This window comes from Pseudophryne corroboree, chromosome 11 (assembly GCF_028390025.1).
Source record: "Pseudophryne corroboree isolate aPseCor3 chromosome 11, aPseCor3.hap2, whole genome shotgun sequence".
Taxonomy (NCBI): domain Eukaryota; kingdom Metazoa; phylum Chordata; class Amphibia; order Anura; family Myobatrachidae; genus Pseudophryne; species Pseudophryne corroboree.
In genome coordinates, this window is record NC_086454.1 from 167932862 (window position 1) to 167960766 (window position 27905).

The 27905-nt window shown below is 34.1% G+C and overlaps 10 non-coding genes across 10 annotated transcripts; all 10 read left to right on the forward strand.

Moving 5' to 3' along the window:
* Nucleotides 1-526: 526 nt before the first annotated feature.
* Nucleotides 527-598, forward strand: TRNAQ-CUG (transfer RNA glutamine (anticodon CUG)). The gene has a single exon. It is a non-coding gene; the product is annotated as a tRNA-Gln (tRNA).
* A 7887-nt stretch (nt 599-8485) lies between these two features.
* Nucleotides 8486-8557, forward strand: TRNAQ-CUG (transfer RNA glutamine (anticodon CUG)). The gene has a single exon. It is a non-coding gene; the product is annotated as a tRNA-Gln (tRNA).
* Nucleotides 8558-10384: 1827 nt separating this feature from the next.
* On the forward strand, nt 10385-10456 carry TRNAQ-CUG (transfer RNA glutamine (anticodon CUG)). Its single transcript has one exon. It is a non-coding gene; the product is annotated as a tRNA-Gln (tRNA).
* A 1813-nt stretch (nt 10457-12269) lies between these two features.
* TRNAQ-CUG (transfer RNA glutamine (anticodon CUG)) lies at nt 12270-12341 on the forward strand. Its single transcript has one exon. It is a non-coding gene; the product is annotated as a tRNA-Gln (tRNA).
* A 1815-nt stretch (nt 12342-14156) lies between these two features.
* TRNAQ-CUG (transfer RNA glutamine (anticodon CUG)) lies at nt 14157-14228 on the forward strand. Its single transcript has one exon. It is a non-coding gene; the product is annotated as a tRNA-Gln (tRNA).
* A 1815-nt stretch (nt 14229-16043) lies between these two features.
* TRNAQ-CUG (transfer RNA glutamine (anticodon CUG)) lies at nt 16044-16115 on the forward strand. Its single transcript has one exon. It is a non-coding gene; the product is annotated as a tRNA-Gln (tRNA).
* A 1814-nt stretch (nt 16116-17929) lies between these two features.
* Nucleotides 17930-18001, forward strand: TRNAQ-CUG (transfer RNA glutamine (anticodon CUG)). The gene has a single exon. It is a non-coding gene; the product is annotated as a tRNA-Gln (tRNA).
* A 1815-nt stretch (nt 18002-19816) lies between these two features.
* TRNAQ-CUG (transfer RNA glutamine (anticodon CUG)) lies at nt 19817-19888 on the forward strand. The gene has a single exon. It is a non-coding gene; the product is annotated as a tRNA-Gln (tRNA).
* A 1816-nt stretch (nt 19889-21704) lies between these two features.
* On the forward strand, nt 21705-21776 carry TRNAQ-CUG (transfer RNA glutamine (anticodon CUG)). Its single transcript has one exon. It is a non-coding gene; the product is annotated as a tRNA-Gln (tRNA).
* A 1802-nt stretch (nt 21777-23578) lies between these two features.
* On the forward strand, nt 23579-23650 carry TRNAQ-CUG (transfer RNA glutamine (anticodon CUG)). The gene has a single exon. It is a non-coding gene; the product is annotated as a tRNA-Gln (tRNA).
* Nucleotides 23651-27905: the final 4255 nt, after the last annotated feature.

The following is a 27905-nucleotide window of genomic DNA, read 5'->3' on the forward strand; positions in this document are numbered from 1 at the left end:
TGGTTTTTTGTAAGTACCATTCAGTTCATATCTCTCTGAGAGTACATTCTTATAAAAATATTTAGATGCTCCCTAATGGATGAGGTTTCATGGTGTATTGGTAAACATTTTGGACTCTGAATCCATGATCTATATTTACATCTTGGTAGGTTCTATTGGTTTTGTTGTAAGTACAATACAGTTAATATCTCTGAGAAAGAAAATATCTATAAATTGCATAAATTAAGAATCTTACACACTGAGAGACAGGTTTATCTGTCATTTAATTCCAATAAAATGTATCCACTAAGAATCTTATACTCTGACAAAAAAATGTACTTGCTACCATATGAATGAGGTTTCATTGTGTACTGTTAACAATTCTGGACTCTGAAACCTATAATCTGTATCAAAATTTGGTAGGTCCTAATGGCTTTTTTTTGTAAATACAATGTAATACTTATCTCTCTGATTATTATTCCTGTAACTTGTAGAAAATAAGATCTCACACTCTAATAGAAAGTTGTATATCTAGTGTTAGAAGAGAGGTTCCATGGTGTAATGGTTAGCACTCTGGACTCTGAATCCAGCGATCCGAGTTCAAATCTCGGTGGGACCTGATGTGTTTTAGTACCTTCAGTTTAAGTTCCTGATTGACAGAAAGTCTTCTTTTTCATACATATAATAATTTTTTTAAATCACTGATTTTTGTAAATATGTACAAAAAGCTAAAAAAGGTAGTTATAGAAATGTATGTAATTATATGAATTTTACTATATAACCCAAATAAGCGTTGATGTAAATATATGTACAATTATTGCAATAAAATGTGTCTTCTAAGAATCTAACATTTTAGAAAAAAATGTTTAGCTCTCCCTCGTGAATGAGGTTTCTTGGTGTATTGGTAACCACTCTGATCTTTGAATCCAGTGATCTGTATTTAAATCTTGGTAGGTCCTATTGGTTTTTTGTAAGTACCGTTCAGTTTATATTTCTCTGAGAGTGCATTCTAATAAAAACTGTTTAAATGCTTCCTCATGAATGAGGTTTCCTGGTGTATTTGTAACCATTTTGGACTCTGAATCCATGATTTGTATTTACATCTTGGTAGGTCCTATTGTTTTTTTGTAAGTATTATGCAGTTCATATCTCTGAGAAAGAAAATATCTATAAATTGCATAAATTAAGAATCATACACACTGAGAGACAGGTTTATCTGTAATATAATTCCAATAAAATGTAACCTCTAAGAATCTTACACTGTGAGAAAAATTTTTACATGCCACCATATGAATGAGCTTTCATGGTGTACTGTTAACAATTCTGGACTCTGAAACCAATAATCTGTATATACAAATTGGTAGGTCCTAATGGTTTTATTTGTAAATACAATGTAGTACATATCTCTCTGAATGAATATTTCTGTTTCTTGTAGAAATTAAGATCTTACACTCTGAGAGAAAGTTTTATATGTGTTATTAGAAGGGAGATTCCATGGTGTTATGGTTAGCACTCTGTACTCTGAATCCAGTAAATTGAGTTCAAATCTCGGTGGGAACAGGTGCATTTTAGTACCTTCAGTTTAAGTCCTTGATTGATAAAAACTTTTCTTTTTTATACATATAATACATTTTTTAAATCACTGATTATTGTAAATATGTACTAAAATCTAAAAAAAAGGTAGTTATAGAAATGTTTGTAATTATATGAATTTTACTGTGTAACCCAAATAAGCATTGATGTTAATATATGTACAATAACTTCAATAAAATGTGTCTTCTAAGAATCTAACATTTTAGAAAAAAATGTTTAGATGTTCCCTAATGAATGTGGTTTCTTGGTGTATTGGTAACCACTCCACTCTGATTTTTGAATACAGTGATCTGTATTTAGATCTTGGTAGGTCCTATTGGTTTTTTGTAAGTACCATTCAGTTCATATCTCTCTGAGAGTACATTCTTATAAAAATATTTAGATGCTCCCTAATGGATGAGGTTTCATGGTGTATTGGTAAACATTTTGGACTCTGAATCCATGATCTATATTTACATCTTGGTAGGTCATATTTAGAGATGTGCACCGGAAATTTTTCGGGTTTTGTGTTTTGGTTTTGGGTTCGGTTCCGCGGCCGTGTTTTGGGTTCGAACACGTTTTGGCAAAACCTCACCGAATTTTTTTTGTCGGATTCGGGTGTGTTTTGGATTCGGGTGTTTTTTTCAAGAAACCCTAAAAAACAGCTTAAATCATAGAATTTGGGGGTCATTTTGGTCCCAAAGTATTAATAACCTCAATAACCATAATTTCCACTCATTTTCAGTCTATTCTGAACACCTCACACCTCACAATATTATTTTTAGTCCTAAAATTTGCACCGAGGTCGCTGGATGACTAAGCTCAGCGACCCAAGTGGCCGACACAAACACCTGGCCCATCTAGGAGTGGCACTGCAGTGTCACGCAGGATGGCCCTTCCAAAAAACACTCCCCAAACAGCACATGACGCAAAGAAAAAAAGAGGCACAATGAGGTAGCTGTGTGACTAAGCTCAGCGACCCAAGTGGCCGACACAAACACCTGGCCCATCTAGGAGTGTCACTGCAGTGTCACGCAGGATGGCCCTTCCAAAAAACACTCCCCAAACAGCACATGACGCAAAGAAAAAAAGAGGCGCAATGAGGTAGCTGTGTGACTAAGCTCAGCGACCCTAGTGGCCGACACAAACACCTGGCCCATCTAGGAGTGGCACTGCAGTGTCAGGCAGGATGGCCCTTCCAAAAACACTCCCCAAACAGCACATGACGCAAAGAAAAAAAGAGGTGCAATGAGGTAGCTGTGTGACTAAGCTCAGCGACCCAAGTGGCCGACACAAACACCTGGCCCATCTAGGAGTGGCACTGCAGTGTCAGGCAGGATGGCTCTTCCAAAAAATACTCCCCAAACAGCACATGACGCAAAGAAGAAAAAAAGAGGCGCAATGAGGTAGCTGTGTGACTAAGCTCAGCGACCCTAGTGGCCGACACAAACACCTGGCCCATCTAGGAGTGGCACTGCAGTGTCAGGCAGGATGGCCCTTCCAAAAAACACTCCCCAAACAGAACATGACGCAAAGAAAAATGAAAGAAAAAAGAGGTGCAAGATGGAATTGTCCTTGGGCCCTCCCACCCACCCTTATGTTGTATAAACAGGACATGCACACTTTAACCAACCCATCATTTCAGTGACAGGGTCTGCCACACGACTGTGACTGAAATGACGGGTTGGTTTGGACCCCCACCAAAAAAGAAGCAATTAATCTCTCCTTGCACAAACTGGCTCTACAGAGGCAAGATGTCCACCTCATCATCATCCTCCGATTCATCACCGTGTACATCCCCCTCCTCACAGATTATCAATTCGTCCCCACTGGAATCCACCATCACAGCTCCCTGTGTACTTTGTGGAGGCAATTGCTGCTGGTGAATGTCTCCATGGAGGAATTGATTATAATTCATTTTAATGAACATCATCTTCTCCACATTTTCTGGAAGTAACCTCGTACGCCGATTGCTGACAAGGTGAGCGGCGGCACTAAACACTCTTTCGGAGTACACACTTGTGGGAGGGCAACTTAGGTAGAATAAAGCCAGTTTGTGCAAGGGCCTCCAAATTGCCTCTTTTTCCTGCCAGTATACGTACGGACTGTCTGACGTGCCTACTTGGATGCGGTCACTCATATAATCCTCCACCATTCTTTCAATGGGGAGAGAATCATATGCAGTGACAGTAGACGACATGTCTGTAATCGTTGGCAGGTCCTTCAGTCCGGACCAGATGTCAGCATCAGCAGTCGCTCCAGACTGCCCTGCATCACCGCCAGCGGGTGGGCTCGGAATTCTGAGCCTTTTCCTCGCACCCCCAGTTGCGGGAGAATGTGAAGGAGGAGATGTTGACAGGTCGCGTTCCGCTTGACTTGACAATTTTCTCACCAGCAGTTCTTTGAACCCCTGCAGACTTGTGTCTGCCGGAAAGAGAGATCCAAGGTAGGTTTTAAATCTAGGATCGAGCACAGTGGCAAAAATGTAGTGCTCTGATTTCAACAGATTGACCACCCATGAATCCTTGTTAAGCGAATTAAGGGCTCCATCCACAAGTCCCACATGCCTAGCGGAATCGCTCTGTGTTAGCTCCTCCTTCAATGTCTCCAGCATCTTCTGCAAAAGCCTGATGAGGGGAATGACCTGACTCAGGCTGGCAGTGTCTGAACTGACTTCACGTGTGGCAAGTTCAAAAGGTTGCAGAACCTTGCACAACGTTGAAATCATTTTCCACTGCGCTTGAGACAGGTGCATTCCACCTCCTATATCGTGCTCAGTTGTATAGGCTTGAATGGCCTTTTGCTGCTCCTCCAACCTCTGAAGCATATAGAGGGTTGAATTCCACCTCGTTACCACTTCTTGCTTCAGATGATGGCAGGGCAGGTTCAGGCGTTTTTGGTGTTGCTCCAGTCTTCTGTACGTGGTGCCTGTACGCCGAAAGTGTCCCGCAATTCTTCTGGCCACCGACAGCATCTCTTGCACGCCCCTCTCGTTTTTTAAATAATTCTGCACCACCAAATTCAAGGTATGTGCAAAACATGGGACGTGCTGGAATTTGCCCATATTTAATGCACACACAATATTGCTGGCGTTGTCCGATGCCACAAATCCACAGGAGAGTCCAATTGGGGTAAGCCATTCTGCGATGATCTTCCTCAGTTGCCGTAAGAGGTTTTTAGCTGTGTGCATATTCTGGAAAGCGGTGATACAAAGCGTAGCCTGCCTAGGAAAGAGTTGGCGTTTACGAGATGCTGCTACTGGTGCCGCCGCTGCTGTTCTTGTGGCGGGAGTCCATACATCTACCCAGTGGGCTGTCACAGTCATATAGTCCTGAGTCTTCCCTACTCCACTTGTCCACATGTCCGTGGTTAAGTGGACATTGGGTACAACTGCATTTTTTATGACACTCTTGAGTCTTTTTCTGAGGTCTGTGTACATTTTCGGTATCGCCTGCCTCGAGAAATGGAACCTAGATGTTATTTGGTACCGGGGACACAGTACCTCCAACAAGTCTCTAGTTGCCTCTGCAGTAATGATGGATACCGGAACCACGTTTCTCACCGCCCAGGATGCCAAGGCCTCAGTTATCCGCTTTGCAGCAGGATGACTGCTGTGATATTTCATCTTCCTCGCAAAGGACTGTTGGACAGTCAATTGCTTGGTGGAAGTAGTAAAAGTGGTCTTACGACTTCCCCTCTGGGATGACCATCGACTCCCAGCAGCAACAACAGCAGCGCCAGCAGCAGTAGGCGTTACACGCAAGGATGCATCGGAGGAATCCCAGGCAGGAGAGGACTCGTCAGAATTGCCAGTGACATGGCCTGCAGGACTATTGGCATTCCTGGGGAAGGAGGAAATTGACACTGAGGGAGTTGGTGGGGTGGTTTGCGTGAGCTTGGTTACAAGAGGAAGGGATTTAGTGGTCAGTGGACTGCTTCCGCTGTCGCCCAAAGTTTTTGAACTTGTCACTGACTTATGATGAATGCGCTGCAGGTGACGTATAAGGGAGGATGTTCCGAGGTGGTTAACGTCCTTACCCCTACTTATTACAGCTTGACAAAGGCAACACACGGCTTGACAAATGTTGTCCGCATTTCTGTTGAAATACTTCCACACCGAAGAGCTGATTTTTTTGGTATTTTCACCAGGCATGTCAATGGCCCTATTCCTCCCACGGACAACAGGTGTCTCCCCGGGTGCCTGACTTAAACAAACCACCTCACCATCAGAATCCTCCTGGTCAATTTCCTCCCCAGCGCCAGCAACACCCATATCCTCCTCATCCTGGTGTACTTCAACACTGACATCTTCAATCTGACTATCAGGAACTGGACTGCGGGTGCTCCTTCCAGCACTTGCAGGGGGCGTGCAAATGGTGGAAGGCGCATGCTCTTCACGTCCAGTGTTGGGAAGGTCAGGCATCGCAACCGACACAATTGGACTCTCCTTGTGGATTTGTGATTTCGAAGAACGCACAGTTCTTTGCTGTGCTTTTGCCAGCTTAAGTCTTTTTATTTTTCTAGCGAGAGGCTGAGTGCTTCCATCCTCATGTGAAGCTGAACCACTAGCCATGAACATAGGCCAGGGCCTCAGCCGTTCCTTGCCACTCCGTGTGGTAAATGGCATATTGGCAAGTTTACACTTCTCCGACGACGATTTTATTTTAGATTTTTGAGTCCTTTTTTTACTGATATTTGGTGTTTTGGATTTTACATGCTCTGTACTATGACATTGGGCATCGGCCTTGGCAGACGACGTTGATGGCATTTCATCGTCTCAGCCATGACTAGTGGCAGCAGCTTCAGCACGAGGTGGAAGTGGATCTTGATCTTTCCCTATTTTTGGAACCTCAACATTTTTGTTCTCCATATTTTAATAGGCACAACTAAAAGGCACCTCAGGTAAACAATGGAGATGGATGGATACTAGTATACTTATGGATGACGAGCGACTGCCGACACAGAGGTAGCTACAGCCGTGGAATACCGTACTGCGTCTGCTAGTATAGACTGGATGATAATGATATAAAAAATATATATATATCTCTACTGCAGGACAGGTATATATTGTATAATGACGGACCTGCTGGACACTGTCAGCACTGCAGACTCCTAAACTACTAGTATGTTGAAGATAGAAAAAAAACCCACCACAGGTAGGTATACAATTATGGACGAGCGACTGCCGACACAGAGGTAGCTACAGCCGTGGACTACCGTACTGCGTCTGCTAGTATAGACTGGATGATAATGATATAAAAAATATATATATATATCACTACTGCAGGACAGGTATATATTGTATAATGACGGACCTGCTGGACACTGTCAGCACTGCAGACTCCTAAACTACTAGTATGAAGAAGATAGAAAAAAAAAAAAAACACCACAGGTAGGTATACAATTATGGACGAGCAACTGCCGACACAGAGGTAGCTACAGCCGTGGACTACCGTACTGCGTCTGCTAGTATAGACTGGATGATAATGATATAAAAAATATATTATATATCACTACTGCAGGACAGGTATATATTGTATAATGACGGACCTGCTGGACACTGTCAGCACTGCAGACTCCTAAACTACTAGTATGAAGAAGATAGAAAAAAAAAACCACCACAGGTAGGTATACAATTATGGACGAGCGACTGCCGACACAGAGGTAGCTACAGCCATGGACTACCGTACTGCGTCTGCTAGTATAGACTTGATGATAATGATATAAAATATATATATATATCACTACTGCAGGACAGGTATATATTGTATAATGACGGACCTGCTGGACACTGTCAGCACTGCAGACTCCTAAACTACTAGTATGAAGAAGATAGAAATATAATGAATGACGGACCTGCTGGACACTGTCAGCAGAATGCGTTTATAGAATAAATAAAAAAAACACCACACGAGTGTTTAACTTTTTCAGGCAGACAATATACTGGTGGTCACTGCTGGTCAGTCACACTGGCACTCTGGCAGCAAAAGTGTGCACTGTTAAATATGTACTCCTGCTATAACTGCTCCCCAGTCTCCCCCACAATTAAGCTGTGTGAGCAGTGAGCACTACTCAGCACAGTCAGATATACAATGATGATATTATCATGCAGCACACTGAGGCTGAGCACAGATATGGTATGTGACTGTGTATCGTTTTTTTTCAGGCAGAGAACGGATTATATTAAATAATAAATAAAACTGGTGGTCACCACTAGTATAACTATCAGCAAAACTCTGCACTCTCTGAGTACTCCTAATGCTCCAGTAAATCAAGTGTCTCACTCTCTATCTAAACGGAGAGGACGCCAGCCACGTCCTCTCCCTATCAATCTCAATGCACATGTGAAAATGGCGGCGACGCGCGGCTCCTTATATAGAATCCGAGTCTCGCGATAGAATACGAGCCTCGCGAGAATCCGACAGCGGGATGATGACGTTCGGGCGCGCTCGGGTTAGCCGAGCAAGGCGGGAAGATCCGAGTCTGCCTCGGACCCGTGTAAAAAGCGTGAAGTTCGGGGGGGGTTCGGATTCCGAGGAACCGAACCCGCTCATCACTAGTTATATTGGTTTTGTTGTAAGTACAATACAGTTAATATCTCTGAGAAAGAAAATATCTATAAATTGCATAAATTAAGACTCTTACACACTGAGAGACAGGTTTATCTGTCATTTAATTCCAATAAAATGTATCCACTAAGAATCTTATACTCTGACCAAAAATGTACATGCTACCATATGAATGTGGTTTCATTGTGTACTGTTAACAATTCTGGACTCTGAAACCTATAATCTGTATCAAAATTTGGTAGGTCCTAATGGCTTTTTTTATAAATACAATGTAATACTTATCTCTCTGATTATTATTCCTGTAACTTGTAGAAAATAAGATCTCACACTCTAAGAGAAAGTTGTATATCTGGTGTTAGAAGAGAGGTTCCATGGTGTAATGGTTAGCACTCTGGACTCTGAATCCAGCGATCCGAGTTCAAATCTCGGTGGGACCTGATGTGTTTTAGTACCTTCAGTTTAAGTTCCTGATTGACAGAAAGTCTTCTTTTTCATTCATATAATCATTTTTTTAAATCACTGATTTTTGTAAATATGTACGAAAAGCTAAAAAAGGTAGTTATAGAAATGTATGTAATTATATGAATTTTACTATATAACCCAAATAAGCGTTGATGTAAATATATGTACAATAATTGCAATAAAATGTGTCTTCTAAGAATCTAACATTTTAGAAAAAAATGTTTAGCTCTCCCTCGTGAATGAGGTTTCTTGGTGTATTGGTAACCACTCTGATCTTTGAATCCAGTGATCTGTATTTAAATCTTGGTAGGTCCTATTGGTTTTTTGTAAGTACCGTTCAGTTTATATTTCTCTGAGAGTACATTCTAATAAAAACTCTAATAAAAACTGTTTAAATGCTTCCTCATGAATGAGGTTTCCTGGTGTATTTGTAACCATTTTGGACTTTGAATCCATGATTTGTATTTACATCTTGGTAGGTCCTATTGTTTTTTTGTAAGTATTATGCAGTTCATATCTCTGAGAAAGAAAATATCTACAAATTGCATAAATTAAGAATCATACACACTGAGAGACAGGTTTATCTGTAATATAATTCCAATAAAATGTAACCTCTAAGAATCTTACACTGTGAGAAAAATTTTTACATGCCACCATATGAATGAGCTTTCATGGTGTACTGTTAACAATTCTGGACTCTGAAACCAATAATCTGTATATACAAATTGGTAGGTCCTAATGGTTTTATTTGTAAATACAATGTAGTACATATCTCTCTGAATGAATATTTCTGTATCTTGTAGAAATTAAGATCTTACACTCTGAGAGAAAGTTTTATATATGTTATTAGAAGGGAGATTCCATGGTGTTATGGTTAGCACTCTGTACTCTGAATCCAGTAAATTGAGTTCAAATCTAGGCTGGAACAGGTACATTTTAGTACCTTCAGTTTAAGTCCTTGATTGATAAAAACTTTTCTTTTTTATACATATAATACATTTTTTAAATCACTGATTATTGTAAATATGTACTAAAATCTAAAAAAAGGTAGTTATAGAAATGTTTGTAATTATATGAATTTTACTGTGTAATCCAAATAAGCATTGATGTTAATATATGTACAATAACTTCAATAAAATGTGTCTACTAAGAATCTAACATTTTAGAAAAAAATGTTTAGATGTTCCCTAATGAATGTGGTTTCTTGGTGTATTGGTAACCACTCCACTCTGATCTTTGAATACAGTGATCTGTATTTAAATCTTGGTAGGTCCTATTGGTTTTTTGTAAGTACCATTCAGTTCATATCTCTCTGAGAGTACATTCTTATAAAAATATTTAGATGCTCCCTAATGGATGAGGTTTCATGGTGTATTGATAAACATTTTGGACTCTGAATCCATGATCTATATTTACATCTTGGTAGGTTCTATTGGTTTTGTTGTAAGTACAATACAGTTTATATCTCTGAGAAAGAAAATATCTATAAATTGCATAAATTAAGAATCTTACACACTGAGAGACAGGTTTATCTGTCATTTAATTCCAATAAAATGTATCCACTAAGAATCTTATACTCTGACAAAATAATGTACATGCTACCATATGAATGAGGTTTCATTGTGTACTGTTAACAATTCTGGACTCTGAAACCTATAATCTGTATAAAAATTTGGTAGGTCCTAATGGCTATTTTTTTAAATACAATGTAATACTTATCTCTATGATTATTATTCCTGTAACTTGTAGAAAATAAGATCTCACACTCTAAGAGAAAGTTTTATATGTGGTGTTAGAAGATAGGTTCCATGGTGTAATGGTTAGCACTCTGGATTCTGAATCCAGCGATCCGAGTTCAAATCTCGGTGGGACCTGATGTGATTTAGTACCTTCAGTTTAAGTTCTTGATTTACAGAAAGTCTTCTTTTTCATACATATAATCATTTTTTTAAATCACTGATTTTTGTAAATATGTACGAAAAGCTAAAAAAGGTAGTTATAGAAATGTATGTAATTATATGAATTTTACTATATAACCCAAATAAGCGTTGATGTAAATATATGTACAATAATTGCAATAAAATGTGTCTTCTAAGAATCTAACAATTTAGAAAAAAATGTTTAGCTCTCCCTTGTGAATGAGGTTTCTTGGTGTATTGGTAACCACTCTGATCTTTGAATCCAGTGATCTGTATTTAAATGTTGGTAGGTCCTATTGGTTTTTTGTAAGTACCGTTCAGTTTATATTTCTCTGAGAGTACATTCTAATAAAAACTGTTTAAATGCTTCCTCATGAATGAGGTTTCCTGGTGTATTTGTAACCATTTTGGACTCTGAATCCATGATTTGTATTTACATCTTGGTAGGTCCTATTGTTTTTTTGTAAGTATTATGCAGTTCATATCTCTGAGAAAGAAAATATCTATAAATTGCATAAATTAAGAATCATACATACTGAGAGACAGGTTTATCTGTAATATAATTCCAATAAAATGTAACCTCTAAGAATCTTACACTGTGAGAAAATGTTTTACATGCCACCATATGAATGAGCTTTCATGGTGTACTGTTAACAATTCTGGACTCTGAAACCAATAATCTGTATATACAAATTGGTAGGTCCTAATGGTTTTATTTGTAAATACAATGTAGTACATATCTCTCTGAATGAATATTTCTGTATCTTGTAGAAATTAAGATCTTACACTCTGAGAGAAAGTTTTATATGTGTTATTAGAAGGGAGATTCCATGGTGTTATGGTTAGCACTCTGTACTCTGAATCCAGTAAATTGAGTTCAAATCTCGGTGGCACCAGGTGCATTTTAGTACCTTCACTTTAAGTCCTTGATTGACAAAAACTTTTCTTTTTTATACATATAAAACATTTTTTAAATCACTGATTATTGTAAATATGTACTAAAATCTAAAAAAAGGTAGTTATAGAAATGTTTGTAATTATATGAATTTTACTGTGTAATCCAAATAAGCATTGATGTTAATATATGTACAATAACTTCAATAAAATGTGTCTTCTAAGAATCTAACATTTTAGAATTTTTTTTAGATGTTCCCTAATGAATGTGGTTTCTTGGTGTATTAGTAACCACTCCACTCTGATCTTTGAATACAGTGATCTGTATTTAAATCTTGGTAGGTCCTATTGGTTTTTTGTAAGTACCATTCAGTTCATATCTCTCTGAGTACATTCTTATAAAAAATATTTAGATGCTCCCTAATGGATGAGGTTTCATGGTGTATTGGTAAACATTTTGGACTCTGAATCCATGATCTATATTTACATCTTGGTAGGTTCTATTGGTTTTGTTGTAAGTACAATACAGTTAATATCTCTGAGAAAGAAAATATCTATAAATTGCATAAATTAAGAATCTTACACACTGAGAGACAGGTTTATCTGTCATTTAATTCCAATAAAATGTATCCACTAAGAATCTTATACTCTGAAAAAAAAATGTACTTGCTACCATATGAATGAGGTTTTATTGTGTACTGTTAACAATTCAGGACTCTGAAACCTATAATCTGTATCAAAATTTGGTAGGTCCTAATGGCTTTTTTTTGTAAATACAATGTAATACTTATCTCTCTGATTATTATTCCTGTAACTTGTAGAAAATAAGATCTCACACTCTAAGAGTAAGTTGTATGTTTGGTGTTAGAAGAGAGGTTCCATGGTGTAATGGTTAGCACTCTGGACTCTGAATCCAGAGATCCGAGTTCAAATCTCGGTGGGACCTGATGTGTTTTAGTACCTTCAGTTTAAGTTCCTGATTGACAGAAAGTCTTCTTTCTCATACATATAATCATTTTTTTAAATCACTGATTTTTGTAAATATGTACGAAAAGCTAAAAAAGGTAGTTATAGAAATGTATGTAATTATATGAATTTTACTATATAACCCAAATAAGCGTTGATGTAAATATATGTACAATAATTGCAATAAAATGTGTCTTCTAAGAATCTAACATTTTAGAAAAAAATGTTTAGCTCTCCCTTGTGAATGAGGTTTCTTGGTGTATTGGTAACCACTCTGATCTTTGAATCCAGTGATCTGTATTTAAATCTTGGTAGGTCCTATTGGTTTTTTGTAAGTACCATTCAGTTTATATTTCTCTGAGAGTGCATTCTAATAAAAACAGTTTAAATGCTTCCTCATGAATGATGTTTCCTGGTGTATTTGTAACCATTTTGGACTCTGAATCCATGATTTGTATTCACATCTTGGTAGGTCCTATTGTTTTTTTGTAAGTATTATGCAGTTCATATCTCTGAGAAAGAAAATATCTATAAATTGTATAAATTAAGAATCATACACACTGAGAGACAGGTTTATCGGTAATATAATTCCAATAAAATGTAACCTCTAAGAATCTTACACTGTGAGAAATTTTTTTACATGCCACCATATGAATGAGCTTTCATGGTGTACTGTTAACAATTCTGGACTCTGAAACTAATAATCTGTATATACAAATTGGTAGGTCCTAATGGTTTTATTTGTAAATACAATGTAGTACATATCTCTCTGAATGAATATTTCTGTATCTTGTAGAAATTAAGATCTTACACTCTGAGAGAAAGTTTTATATGTGTTATTAGAAGGGAGATTCCATGGTGTTATGGTTAGCACTCTGTACTCTGAATCCAGTAAATTGAGTTCAAATCTCGGTGGCACCAGGTGCATTTTAGTACCTTCAGTTTAAGTCCTTGATTGACAAAAACTTTTCTTTTTTATACATATAATACATTTTTTAAATCACTGATTATTGTAAATATGTACTAAAATCTAAAAAAAGGTAGTTATAGAAATGTTTGTAATTATATGAATTTTACTGTGTAATCCAAATAAGCATTGATGTTAATATATGTACAAAAACTTCAATAAAATGTGTCTACTAAGAATCTAACATTTTAGAATTATTTTTTTAGATGTTCCCTAATGAATGTGGTTTCTTGGTGTATTGGTAACCACTCCACTCTGATCTTTGAATACAGTGATCTGTATTTAAATCTTGGTAGGTCCTATTGGTTTTTTGTAAGTAACATTCAGTTCATATCTCTCTGAGAGTACATTCTTATAAAAATATTTAGATGCTCCCTAATGGATGAGGTTTCATGGTGTATTGGTAAACATTTTGGACTCTGAATCCATGATCTATATTTACATCTTGGTAGGTTCTATTGGTTTTGTTGTAAGTACAATACAGTTAATATCTCTGAGAAAGAAAATATCTATAAATTGCATAAATTAAGAATCTTACACACTGAGAGACAGGTTTATCTGTCATTTAATTCCAATAAAATGTATCCACTAAGAATCTTATACTCTGACAAAAAATGTACTTGCTACCATATGAATGAGGTTTCATTGTGTACTGTTAACAATTCTGGACTCTGAAACCTATAATCTGTATCAAAATTTGGTAGGTCCTAATGGCTTTTTTTTGTAAATACAATGTAATACTTATCTCTATGAAAATTATTCCTGTAACTTGTAGAAAATAAGATCTCACACTCTAAGAGAAAGTTTTATATGTGGTGTTAGAAGATAGGTTCCATGGTGTAATGGTTAGCACTCTGGACTCTGAATCCAGAGATCCGAGTTCAACTCTCGGTGGGACCTTATGTGTTTTAGTACCTTTAGTTTAAGTTCCTGATTGACAGAAAGTCTTCTGTTTCATACATATAATAATTTTTTTAAATCACTGATTTTTGTAAATATGTACGAAAAGCTAAAAAAGGTAGTTATAGAAATGTATGTAATTATATGAATTTTACTATATAACCCAAATAAGCGTTGATGTAAATATATGTACAATAATTGCAATAAAATGTGTCTTCTAAGAATCTAACATTTTAGAAAAAAATGTTTAGCTCTCCCTCGTGAATGAGGTTTCTTGGTGTATTGGTAACCACTCTGAACTTTGAATCCAGTGATCTGTATTTAAATCTTGGTAGGTCCTATTGGTTTTTTGTAAGTACCGTTCAGTTCATATTTCTCTGAGAGTACATTCTAATAAAAACTGTTTAAATGCTTCCTCATGAATGAGGTTTCCTGGTGTATTTGTAACCATTTTGGACTCTGAATCCATGATTTGTATTTACATCTTGGTAGGTCCTATTGTTTTTTTGTAAGTATTATGCAGTTCATATCTCTGAGAAAGAAAATATCTATAAATTGCATAAATTAAGAATCATACACACTGAGAGACAGGTTTATATGTAATATAATTCCAATAAAATGTAACCTCTAAGAATCTTACACTGTGAGAAAATTTTTTACATGCCACCATATGAATGAGCTTTCATGGTGTACTGTTAACAATTCTGGACTCTGAAACCAATAATCTGTATATACAAATGGGTAGGTCCTAATGGTTTTATTTGTAAATACAATGTAGTACATATCTCTCTGAATGAATATTTCTGTATCTTGTAGAAATTAAGATCTTACACTCTGAGAGAAAGTTTTATATGTGTTATTAGAAGGGAGATTCCATGGTGTTATGGTTAGCACTCTGTACTCTGAATCCAGTAAATTGAGTTCAAAGCTCGGTGGCACCAGGTGCATTTTAGTACCTTCAGTTTAAGTCCTTGATTGACAAAAACTTTTCTTTTTTATACATATAATACATTTTTTAAATCACTGATTATTGTAAATATGTACTAAAATCTAAAAAAAGGTAGTTATAGAAATGTTTGTAATTATATGAATTTTACTGTGTAATCCAAATAAGCATTGATGTTAATATATGTACAATAACTTCAATAAAATGTGTCTTCTAAGAATCTAACATTTTAGAAAAAAATGTTTAGATGTTCCCTAATGAATGTGGTTTCTTGGTGTATTAGTAACCACTCCACTCTGATCTTTGAATACAGTGATCTGTATTTAAATCTTGGTAGGTCCTATTGGTTTTTTGTAAGTACCATTCAGTTCATATCTCTCTGAGAGTACATTCTTATAAAAATATTTAGATGCTCCCTAATGGATGAGGTTTCATGGTGTATTGGTAAACATTTTGGACTCTGAATCCATGATCTATATTTACATCTTGGTAGGTTCTATTGGTTTTGTTGTAAGCACAATACAGTTAATATCTCTGAGAAAGAAAATATCTATAAATTGCATAAATTAAGAATCTTACACACTGAGAGACAGGTTTATCTGTCATTTAATTCCAATAAAATGTATCCACTAAGAATCTTATACTCTGACCAAAAATGTACATGCTACCATATGAATGAGGTTTCATTGTGTACTGTTAACAATTATGGACTCTGAAACCTATAATCTGTATCAAAATTTGGTAGGTCCTAATGGCTTTTTTTTGTAAATACAATGTAATACTTATCTATCTGATTATTATTCCTGTAACTTGTAGAAAATAAGATTTCAAACTCTAAGAGAAAGTTGTATATGGGGTGTTAGAAGAGAGGTTCCGTGGTGTAATGGTTAGCACTCTGGACTCTGAATCCAGCGATCCGAGTTCAAATCTCGGTGGGACCTGATGTGTTTTAGTACCTTTAGTTTAAGTTCCTGATTGACAGAAAGTCTTCTTTTTCATACATATAATAATTTTTTTAAATCACTGATTTTTGTAAATATGTACGAAAAGCTAAAAAAGGTAGTTATAGAAATGTATGTAATTATATGAATTTTACTATATAACCCAAATAAGCGTTGATGTAAATATATGTACAATAATTGCAATAAAATGTGTCTTCTAAGAATCTAACATTTTAGAAAAAAATGTTTAGCTCTCCCTCGTGAATGAGGTTTCTTGGTGTATTGATAACCACTCTGAACTTTGAATCCAGTGATCTGTATTTAAATCTTGGTAGGTCCTATTGGTTTTTTGTAAGTACCGTTCAGTTCATATTTCTCTGAGAGTACATTCTAATAAAAACTGTTTAAATGCTTCCTCATGAATGAGGTTTCCTGGTGTATTTGTAACCATTTTGGACTCTGAATCCATGATTTGTATTTACATCTTGGTAGGTCCTATTGTTTTTTTGTAAGTATTATGCAGTTCATATCTCTGAGAAAGAAAATATCTATAAATTGCATAAATTAAGAATCATACACACTGAGAGACAGGTTTATCTGTAATATAATTCCAATAAAATGTAACCTCTAAGAATCTTACACTGTGAGAAAAATTTTTACATGCCACCATATGAATGAGCTTTCATGGTGTACTGTTAACAATTCTGGACTCTGAAACCAATAATCTGTATATACAAATTGGTAGGTCCTAATGGTTTTATTTGTAAATACAATGTAGTACATATCTCTCTGAATGAATATTTCTGTATCTTGTAGAAATTAAGATCTTACACTCTGAGAGAAAGTTTTATATGTGTTATTAGAAGGGAGATTCCATGGTGTTATGGTTAGCACTCTGTACTCTGAATCCAGTAAATTGAGTTCAAATCTCGGTGGCACCAGGTGCATTTTAGTACCTTCAGTTTAAGTCCTTGATTGACAAAAACTTTTCTTTTTTATACATATAATACATTTTTTAAATCACTGATTATTGTAAATATGTACTAAAATCTAAAAAAAGGTAGTTATAGAAATGTTTGTAATTATATGAATTTTACTGTGTAATCCAAATAAGCATTGATGTTAATATATGTACAATAACTTCAATAAAATGTGTCTTCTAAGAATCTAACATTTTAGAAAAAAATGTTTAGATGTTCCCTAATGAATGTGGTTTCTTGGTGTATTAGTAACCACTCCACTCTGATCTTTGAATACAGTGATCTGTATTTAAATCTTGGTAGGTCCTATTGGTTTTTTGTAAGTACCATTCAGTTCATATCTCTCTGAGAGTACATTCTTATAAAAATATTTAGATACTCCCTAATGGATGAGGTTTCATGGTGTATTGGTAAACATTTTGGACTCTGAATCCATGATCTATATTTACATCTTGGTAGGTTCTATTGGTTTTGTTGTAAGCACAATACAGTTAATATCTCTGAGAAAGAAAATATCTATAAATTGCATAAATTAAGAATCTTACACACTGAGAGACAGGTTTATCTGTCATTTAATTCCAATAAAATGTATCCACTAAGAATCTTATACTCTGACCAAAAATGTACATGCTACCATATGAATGAGGTTTCATTGTGTACTGTTAACAATTATGGACTCTGAAACCTATAATCTGTATCAAAATTTGGTAGGTCCTAATGGCTTTTTTTGTAAATACAATGTAATACTTATCTATCTGATTATTATTCCTGTAACTTGTAGAAAATAAGATCTCACACTCTAAGAGAAAGTTGTATATGTGGTGTTAGAAGAGAGGTTCCGTGGTGTAATGGTTAGCACTCTGGACTCTGAATCCAGCGATCCGAGTTCAAATCTCGGTGGGACCCGATGTGTTTTAGTACCTTTAGTTTAAGTTCCTGATTGACAGAAAGTCTTCTTTTTCATACATATAATATTTTTTTTAAATCACTGATTTTTGTAAATATGTACGAAAAGCTAAAAAAGGTAGTTATAGAAATGTATGTAATTATATGAATTTTACTATATAACCCAAATAAGCGTTGATGTAAATATATGTACAATAATTGCAATAAAATGTGTCTTCTAAGAATCTAACATTTTAGAAAAAAATGTTTAGCTCTCCCTCGTGAATGAGGTTTCTTGGTGTATTGGTAACCACTCTGAACTTTGAATCCAGTGATCTGTATTTAAATCTTGGTAGGTCCTATTGGTTTTTTGTAAGTACCGTTCAGTTCATATTTCTCTGAGAGTACATTCTAATAAAAACTTTTTAAATGCTTCCTCATGAATGAGGTTTCCTGGTGTATTTGTAACCATTTTGGACTCTGAATCCATGATTTGTATTTACATCTTGGTAGGTCCTATTGTTTTTTTTGTAAGTATTATGCAGTTCATATCTCTGAGAAAGAAAATATCTATAAATTGCATAAATTAAGAATCATACACACTGAGAGACAGGTTTATCTGTAATATAATTCCAATAAAATGTAACCTCTAAGAATCTTACACTGTGAGAAAATTTTTTACATGCCACCATATGAATGAGCTTTCATGGTGTACTGTTAACAATTCTGGACTCTGAAACCAATAATCTGTATATACAAATTGGTAGGTCCTAATGGTTTTATTTGTAAATACAATGTAGTACATATCTCTCTGAATGAATATTTCTGTATCTTGTAGAAATTAAGATCTTACACTCTGAGAGAAAGTTTTATATGTGTTATTAGAAGGGAGATTCCATGGTGTTATGGTTAGCACTCTGTACTCTGAATCCAGTAAATTGAGTTCAAATCTCGGTGGCACCAGGTGCATTTTAGTACCTTCAGTTTAAGTCCTTGATTGACAAAAACTTTTCTTTTTTATACATATAATACATTTTTTAAATCACTGATTATTGTAAATATGTACTAAAATCTAAAAAAAGGTAGTTATAGAAATGTTTGTAATTATATGAATTTTACTGTGTAATCCAAATAAGCATTGATGTTAATATATGTACAATAACTTCAATAAAATGTGTCTTCTAAGAATCTAACATTTTAGAAAAACATGTTTAGATGTTCCCTAATGAATGTGGTTTCTTGGTGTATTAGTAACCACTCCACTCTGATCTTTGAATACAGTGATCTGTATTTAAATCTTGGTAGGTCCTATTGGTTTTTTGTAAGTACCATTCAGTTCATATCTCTCTGAGAGTACATTCTTATAAAAATATTTAGATGCTCCCTAATGGATGAGGTTTCATGGTGTATTGGTAAACATTTTGGACTCTGAATCCATGATCTATATTTACATCTTGGTAGGTTCTATTGGTTTTGTTGTAAGCACAATACAGTTAATATCTCTGAGAAAGAAAATATCTATAAATTGCATAAATTAAGAATCTTACACACTGAGAGACAGGTTTATCTGTCATTTAATTCCAATAAAATGTATCCACTAAGAATCTTATACTCTGACCAAAAATGTACATGCTACCATATGAATGAGGTTTCATTGTGTACTGTTAACAATTATGGACTCTGAAACCTATAATCTGTATCAAAATTTGGTAGGTCCTAATGGCTTTTTTTGTAAATACAATGTAATACTTATCTATCTGATTATTATTCCTGTAACTTGTAGAAAATAAGATCTCACACTCTAAGAGAAAGTTGTATATGTGGTGTTAGAAGAGAGGTTCCGTGGTGTAATGGTTAGCACTCTGGACTCTGAATCCAGCGATCCGAGTTCAAATCTCGGTGGGACCCGATGTGTTTTTGTACCTTTAGTTTAAGTTCCTGATTGACAGAAAGTCTTCTTTTTCATACATATAATATTTTTTTTAAATCACTGATTTTTGTAAATATGTACGAAAAGCTAAAAAAGGTAGTTATAGAAATGTATGTAATTATATGAATTTTACTATATAACCCAAATAAGCGTTGATGTAAATATATGTACAATAATTGCAATAAAATGTGTCTTCTAAGAATCTAACATTTTAGAAAAAAATGTTTAGCTCTCCCTCGTGAATGAGGTTTCTTGGTGTATTGGTAACCACTCTGAACTTTGAATCCAGTGATCTGTATTTAAATCTTGGTAGGTCCTATTGGTTTTTTGTAAGTACCGTTCAGTTCATATTTCTCTGAGAGTACATTCTAATAAAAACTTTTTAAATGCTTCCTCATGAATGAGGTTTCCTGGTGTATTTGTAACCATTTTGGACTCTGAATCCATGATTTGTATTTACATCTTGGTAGGTCCTATTGTTTTTTTTGTAAGTATTATGCAGTTCATATCTCTGAGAAAGAAAATATCTATAAATTGCATAAATTAAGAATCATACACACTGAGAGACAGGTTTATCTGTAATATAATTCCAATAAAATGTAACCTCTAAGAATCTTACACTGTGAGAAATTTTTTTACATGCCACCATATGAATGAGCTTTCATGGTGTACTGTTAACAATTCTGGACTCTGAAACCAATAATCTGTATATACAAATTGGTAGGTCCTAATGGTTTTATTTGTAAATACAATGTAGTACATATCTCTCTGAATGAATATTTCTGTATCTTGTAGAAATTAAGATCTTACACTCTGAGAGAAAGTTTTATATGTGTTATTAGAAGGGAGATTCCATGGTGTTATGGTTAGCACTCTGTACTCTGAATCCAGTAAATTGAGTTCAAATCTCGGTTGCACCAGGTGCATTTTAGTACCTTCAGTTTAAGTCCTTGATTGACAAAAACTTTTCTTTTTTATACATATAATACATTTTTTAAATCACTGATTATTGTAAATATGTACTAAAATCTCAAAAAAGGTAGTTATAGAAATGTTTGTAATTATATGAATTTTACTGTGTAATCCAAATAAGCATTGATGTTAATATATGTACAATAACTTCAATAAAATGTGTCTTCTAAGAATCTAACATTTTAGAAAAAAAATGTTTAGATGTTCCCTAATGAATGTGGTTTCTTGGTGTATTAGTAACCACTTCACACTGATCTTTGAATACAGTGATCTGTATTTAAATCTTGGTAGGTCCTATTGGTTTTTTGTAAGTACCATTCAGTTCATATCTCTCTGAGAGTACATTCTTATAAAAATATTTAGATGCTCCCTAATGGATGAGGTTTCATGGTGTATTGGTAAACATTTTGGACTCTGAATCCATGATCTATATTTACATCTTGGTAGGTTCTATTGGTTTTGTTGTAAGCACAATACAGTTAATATCTCTGAGAAAGAAAATATCTATAAATTGCATAAATTAAGAATCTTACACACTGAGAGACAGGTTTATCTGTCATTTAATTCCAATAAAATGTATCCACTAAGAATCTTATACTCTGACCAAAAATGTACATGCTACCATATGAATGAGGTTTCATTGTGTACTGTTAACAATTATGGACTCTGAAACCTATAATCTGTATCAAAATTTGGTAGGTCCTAATGGCTTTTTTTGTAAATACAATGTAATACTTATCTATCTGATTATTATTCCTGTAACTTGTAGAAAATAAGATCTCACACTCTAAGAGAAAGTTGTATATGTGGTGTTAGAAGAGAGGTTCCGTGGTGTAATGGTTAGCACTCTGGACTCTGAATCCAGCGATCCGAGTTCAAATCTCGGTGGGACCTTATGTGTTTAAGTTCCTGATTGACAGAAAGTCTTCTGTTTCATACATATAATAATTTTTTTAAATCAGTGATTTTTGTAAATATGTACGAAAAGCTAAAAAAGGTAGTTATAGAAATGTATGTAATTATATGAATTTTACTATATAACCCAAATAAGCGTTGATGTAAATATATGTACAATAATTGCAATAAAATGTGTCTTCTAAGAATCTAACATTTTTGAAAAAAATGTTTAGCTCTCCCTCGTGAATGAGGTTTCTTGGTGTATTGGTAACCACTCTGAACTTTGAATCCAGTGATCTGTATTTAAATCTTGGTAGGTCCTATTGGTTTTTTGTAAGTACCGTTCAGTTCATATTTCTCTGAGAGTACATTCTAATAAAAACTGTTTAAATGCTTCCTCATGAATGAGGTTTCCTGGTGTATTTGTAACCATTTTGGACTCTGAATCCATGATTTGTATTTACATCTTGGTAGGTCCTATTGTTTTTTTGTAAGTATTATGCAGTTCATATCTCTGAGAAAGAAAATATCTATAAATTGCATAAATTAAGAATCATACACACTGAGAGACAGGTTTATCTGTAATATAATTCCAATAAAATGTAACCTCTAAGAATCTTACACTGTGAGAAAAATTTTTACATGCCACCATATGAATGAGCTTTCATGGTGTACTGTTAACAATTCTGGACTCTGAAACCAATAATCTGTATATACAAATTGGTAGGTCCTAATGGTTTTATTTGTAAATACAATGTAGTACATATCTCTCTGAATGAATATTTCTGTATCTTGTAGAAATTAAGATCTTACACTCTGAGAGAAAGTTTTATATGTGTTATTAGAAGGGAGATTCCATGGTGTTATGGTTAGCACTCTGTACTCTGAATCCAGTAAATTGAGTTCAAATCTCGGTGGCACCAGGTGCATTTTAGTACCTTCAGTTTAAGTCCTTGATTGACAAAAACTTTTCTTTTTTATACATATAATACATTTTTTAAATCACTGATTATTGTAAATATGTACTAAAATCTAAAAAAAGGTAGTTATAGAAATGTTTGTAATTATATGAATTTTACTGTGTAATCCAAATAAGCATTGATGTTAATATATGTACAATAACTTCAATAAAATGTGTCTTCTAAGAATCTAACATTTTAGAAAAAAAAATGTTTAGATGTTCCCTAATGAATGTGGTTTCTTGGTGTATTAGTAACCACTCCACTCTGATCTTTGAATACAGTGATCTGTATTTAAATCTTGGTAGGTCCTATTGGTTTTTTTGTAAGTACCATTCAGTTCATATCTCTCTGAGAGTACATTCTTATAAAAATATTTAGATGCTCCCTAATGGATGAGGTTTCATGGTGTATTGGTAAACATTTTGGACTCTGAATCCATGATCTATATTTACATCTTGGTAGGTTCTATTGGTTTTGTTGTAAGCACAATACAGTTAATATCTCTGAGAAAGAAAATATCTATAAATTGCATAAATTAAGAATCTTACACACTGAGAGACAGGTTTATCTGTCATTTAATTCCAATAAAATGTATCCACTAAGAATCTTATACTCTGACCAAAAATGTACATGCTACCATATGAATGAGGTTTCATTGTGTACTGTTAACAATTATGGACTCTGAAACCTATAATCTGTATCAAAATTTGGTAGGTCCTAATGGCTTTTTTTGTAAATACAATGTAATACTTATCTCTCTGATTATTATTCCTGTAACTTGTAGAAAATAAGATCTCACACTCTAAGAGAAAGTTGTATATGTGGTGTTAGAAGAGAGGTTCCGTGGTGTAATGGTTAGCACTCTGGACTCTGAATCCAGCGATCCGAGTTCAAATCTCGGTGGGACCTTATGTGTTTAAGTTCCTGATTGACAGAAAGTCTTCTGTTTCATACATATAATAATTTTTTTAAATCACTGATTTTTGTAAATATGTACGAAAAGCTAAAAAAGGTAGTTATAGAAATGTATGTAATTATATGAATTTTACTATATAACCCAAATAAGCGTTGATGTAAATATATGTACAATAATTGCAATAAAATGTGTCTTCTAAGAATCTAACATTTTAGAAAAAAATGTTTAGCTCTCCCTCGTGAATGAGGTTTCTTGGTGTATTGGTAACCACTCTGAACTTTGAATCCAGTGATCTGTATTTAAATCTTGGTAGGTCCTATTGGTTTTTTGTAAGTACCGTTCAGTTCATCTTTCTCTGAGAGTACATTCTAATAAAAACTGTTTAAATGCTTCCTCATGAATGAGGTTTCCTGGTGTATTTGTAACCATTTTGGACTCTGAATCCATGATTTGTATTTACATCTTGGTAGGTCCTATTGTTTTTTTGTAAGTATTATGCAGTTCATATCTCTGAGAAAGAAAATATCTATAAATTGCATAAATTAAGAATCATACACACTGAGAGATAGGTTTATCTGTAATATAATTCCAATAAAATGTAACCTCTAAGAATCTTACACTGTGAGAAAATGTTTACATGCCACCATATGAATGAGCTTTCATGGTGTACTGTTAACAATTCTGGACTCTGAAACCAATAATCTGTATATACAAATTGGTAGGTCCTAATGGTTTTATTTGTAAATACAATGTAGTACATATCTCTCTGAATGAATATTTCTGTATCTTGTAGAAATTAAGATCTTACACTCTGAGAGAAAGTTTTATATGTGTTATTAGAAGGGAGATTCCATGGTGTTATGGTTAGCACTCTGTACTCTGAATCCAGTAAATTGAGTTCAAATCTCGGTGGCACCAGGTGCATTTTAGTACCTTCAGTTTAAGTCCTTGATTGACAAAAACTTTTCTTTTTTATACATATAATACATTTTTTAAATCACTGATTATTGTAAATATGTACTAAAATCTAAAAAAAGGTAGTTATAGAAATGTTTGTAATTATATGAATTTTACTGTGTAATCCAAATAAGCATTGATGTTAATACTGTATATGTACAATAACTTCAATAAAATGTGTCTTCTAAGAATCTAACATTTTAGAAAAATAATGTTTAGATGTTCCCTAATGAATGTGGTTTCTTGGTGTATTAGTAACCACTCCACTCTGATCTTTGAATACAGTGATCTGTATTTAAATCTTGGTAGGTCCTATTGGTTTTTTGTAAGTACCATTCAGTTCATATCTCTCTGAGAGTACATTCTTATAAAAATATTTAGATGCTCCCTAATGGATGAGGTTTCATGGTGTATTGGTAAACATTTTGGACTCTGAATCCATGATCTATATTTACATCTTGGTAGGTTCTATTGGTTTTGTTGTAAGCACAATACAGTTAATATCTCTGAGAAAGAAAATATCTATAAATTGCATAAATTAAGAATCTTACACACTGAGAGACAGGTTTATCTGTCATTTAATTCCAATAAAATGTATCCACTAAGAATCTTATACTCTGACAAAAAATGTACATGCTACCATATGAATGAGGTTTCATTGTGTACTGTTAACAATTATGGACTCTGAAACCTATAATCTGTATCAAAATTTGGTAGGTCCTAATGGCTTTTTTTGTAAATACAATGTAATACTTATCTATCTGATTATTATTCCTGTAACTTGTAGAAAATAAGATCTCACACTCTAAGAGAAAGTTGTATATGTGGTGTTAGAAGAGAGGTTCCGTGGTGTAATGGTTAGCACTCTGGACTCTGAATCCAGCGATCCGAGTTCAAATCTCGGTGAGAGCTGATGTGTTTTAGTACCTTTAGTTTAAGTTCCTGATTGACAGAAAGTCTTCTTTTTCATACATATAATAATTTTTTTAAATCACTGATTTTTGTAAATATGTACGAAAAGCTAAAAAAGGTAGTTATAGAAATGTATGTAATTATATGAATTTTACTATATAACCCAAATAAGCGTTGATGTAAATATATGTACAATAATTGCAATAAAATGTGTCTTCTAAGAATCTAACATTTTAGAAAAAAATGTTTAGCTCTCCCTCGTGAATGAGGTTTCTTGGTGTATTGGTAACCACTCTGAACTTTGAATCCAGTGATCTGTATTTAAATCTTGGTAGGTCCTATTGGTTTTTTGTAAGTACCGTTCAGTTCATATTTCTCTGAGAGTACATTCTAATAAAAACTTTTTAAATGCTTCCTCATGAATGAGGTTTCCTGGTGTATTTGTAACCATTTTGGACTCTGAATCCATGATTTGTATTTACATCTTGGTAGGTCCTATTGTTTTTTTGTAAGTATTATGCAGTTCATATCTCTGAGAAAGAAAATATCTATAAATTGCATAAATTAAGAATCATACACACTGAGAGACAGGTTTATCTGTAATATAATTCCAATAAAATGTAACCTCTAAGAATCTTACACTGTGAGAAAAATTTTTACATGCCACCATATGAATGAGCTTTCATTGTGTACTGTTAACAATTCTGGACTCTGAAACCAATAATCTGTATATACAAATTGGTAGGTCCTAATGGTTTTATTTGTAAATACAATGTAGTACATATCTCTCTGAATGAATATTTCTGTATCTTGTAGAAATTAAGATCTTACACTCTGAGAGAAAGTTTTATATGTGTTATTAGAAGGGAGATTCCATGGTGTTATGGTTAGCACTCTGTACTCTGAATCCAGTAAATTGAGTTCAAATCTCGGTGGCACCAGGTGCATTTTAGTACCTTCAGTTTAAGTCCTTGATTGACAAAAACTTTTCTTTTTTATACATATAATACATTTTTTAAATCACTGATTATTGTAAATATGTACTAAAATCTAAAAAAAGGTAGTTATAGAAATGTTTGTAATTATATGAATTTTACTGTGTAATCCAAATAAGCATTGATGTTAATATATGTACAATAACTTCAATAAAATGTGTCTTCTAAGAATCTAACATTTTAGAAAAAAAATGTTTAGATGTTCCCTAATGAATGTGGTTTCTTGGTGTATTAGTAACCACTCCACTCTGATCTTTGAATACAGTGATCTGTATTTAAATCTTGGTAGGTCCTATTGGTTTTTTGTAAGTACCATTCAGTTCATATCTCTCTGAGAGTACATTCTTATAAAAATATTTAGATGCTCCCTAATGGATGAGGTTTCATGGTGTATTGGTAAACATTTTGGACTCTGAATCCATGATCTATATTTACATCTTGGTAGGTTCTATTGGTTTTGTTGTAAGCACAATACAGTTAATATCTCTGAGAAAGAAAATATCTATAAATTGCATAAATTAAGAATCTTACACACTGAGAGACAGGTTTATCTGTCATTTAATTCCAATAAAATGTATCCACTAAGAATCTTATACTCTGACCAAAAATGTACATGCTACCATATGAATGAGGTTTCATTGTGTACTGTTAACAATTATGGACTCTGAAACCTATAATCTGTATCAAAATTTGGTAGGTCCTAATGGCTTTTTTTGTAAATACAATGTAATACTTATCTATCTGATTATTATTCCTGTAACTTGTAGAAAATAAGATCTCACACTCTAAGAGAAAGTTGTATATGTGGTGTTAGAAGAGAGGTTCCGTGGTGTAATGGTCAGCACTCTGGACTCTGAATCCAGCGATCTGAGTTCAAATCTTGGTGGGAGCTGATGTGTTTTAGTACCTTTAGTTTAAGTTCCTGATTGACAGAAAGTCTTCTTTTTCATACATATAATATTTTTTTTAAATCACTGATTTTTGTAAATATGTACGAAAAGCTAAAAAAGGTAGTTATAGAAATGTATGTAATTATATGAATTTTACTATATAACCCAAATAAGCGTTGATGTAAATATATGTACAATAATTGCAATAAAATGTGTCTTCTAAAAATCTAACATTTTAGAAAAAAATGTTTAGCTCTCCCTCGTGAATGAGGTTTCTTGGTGTATTGGTAACCACTCTGAACTTTGAATCCAGTGATCTGTATTTAAATCTTGGTAGGTCCTATTGGTTTTTTGTAAGTACCGTTCAGTTCATATTTCTCTGAGAGTACATTCTAATAAAAACTGTTTAAATGCTTCCTCATGAATGAGGTTTCCTGGTGTATTTGTAACCATTTTGGACTCTGAATCCATGATTTGTATTTACATCTTGGTAG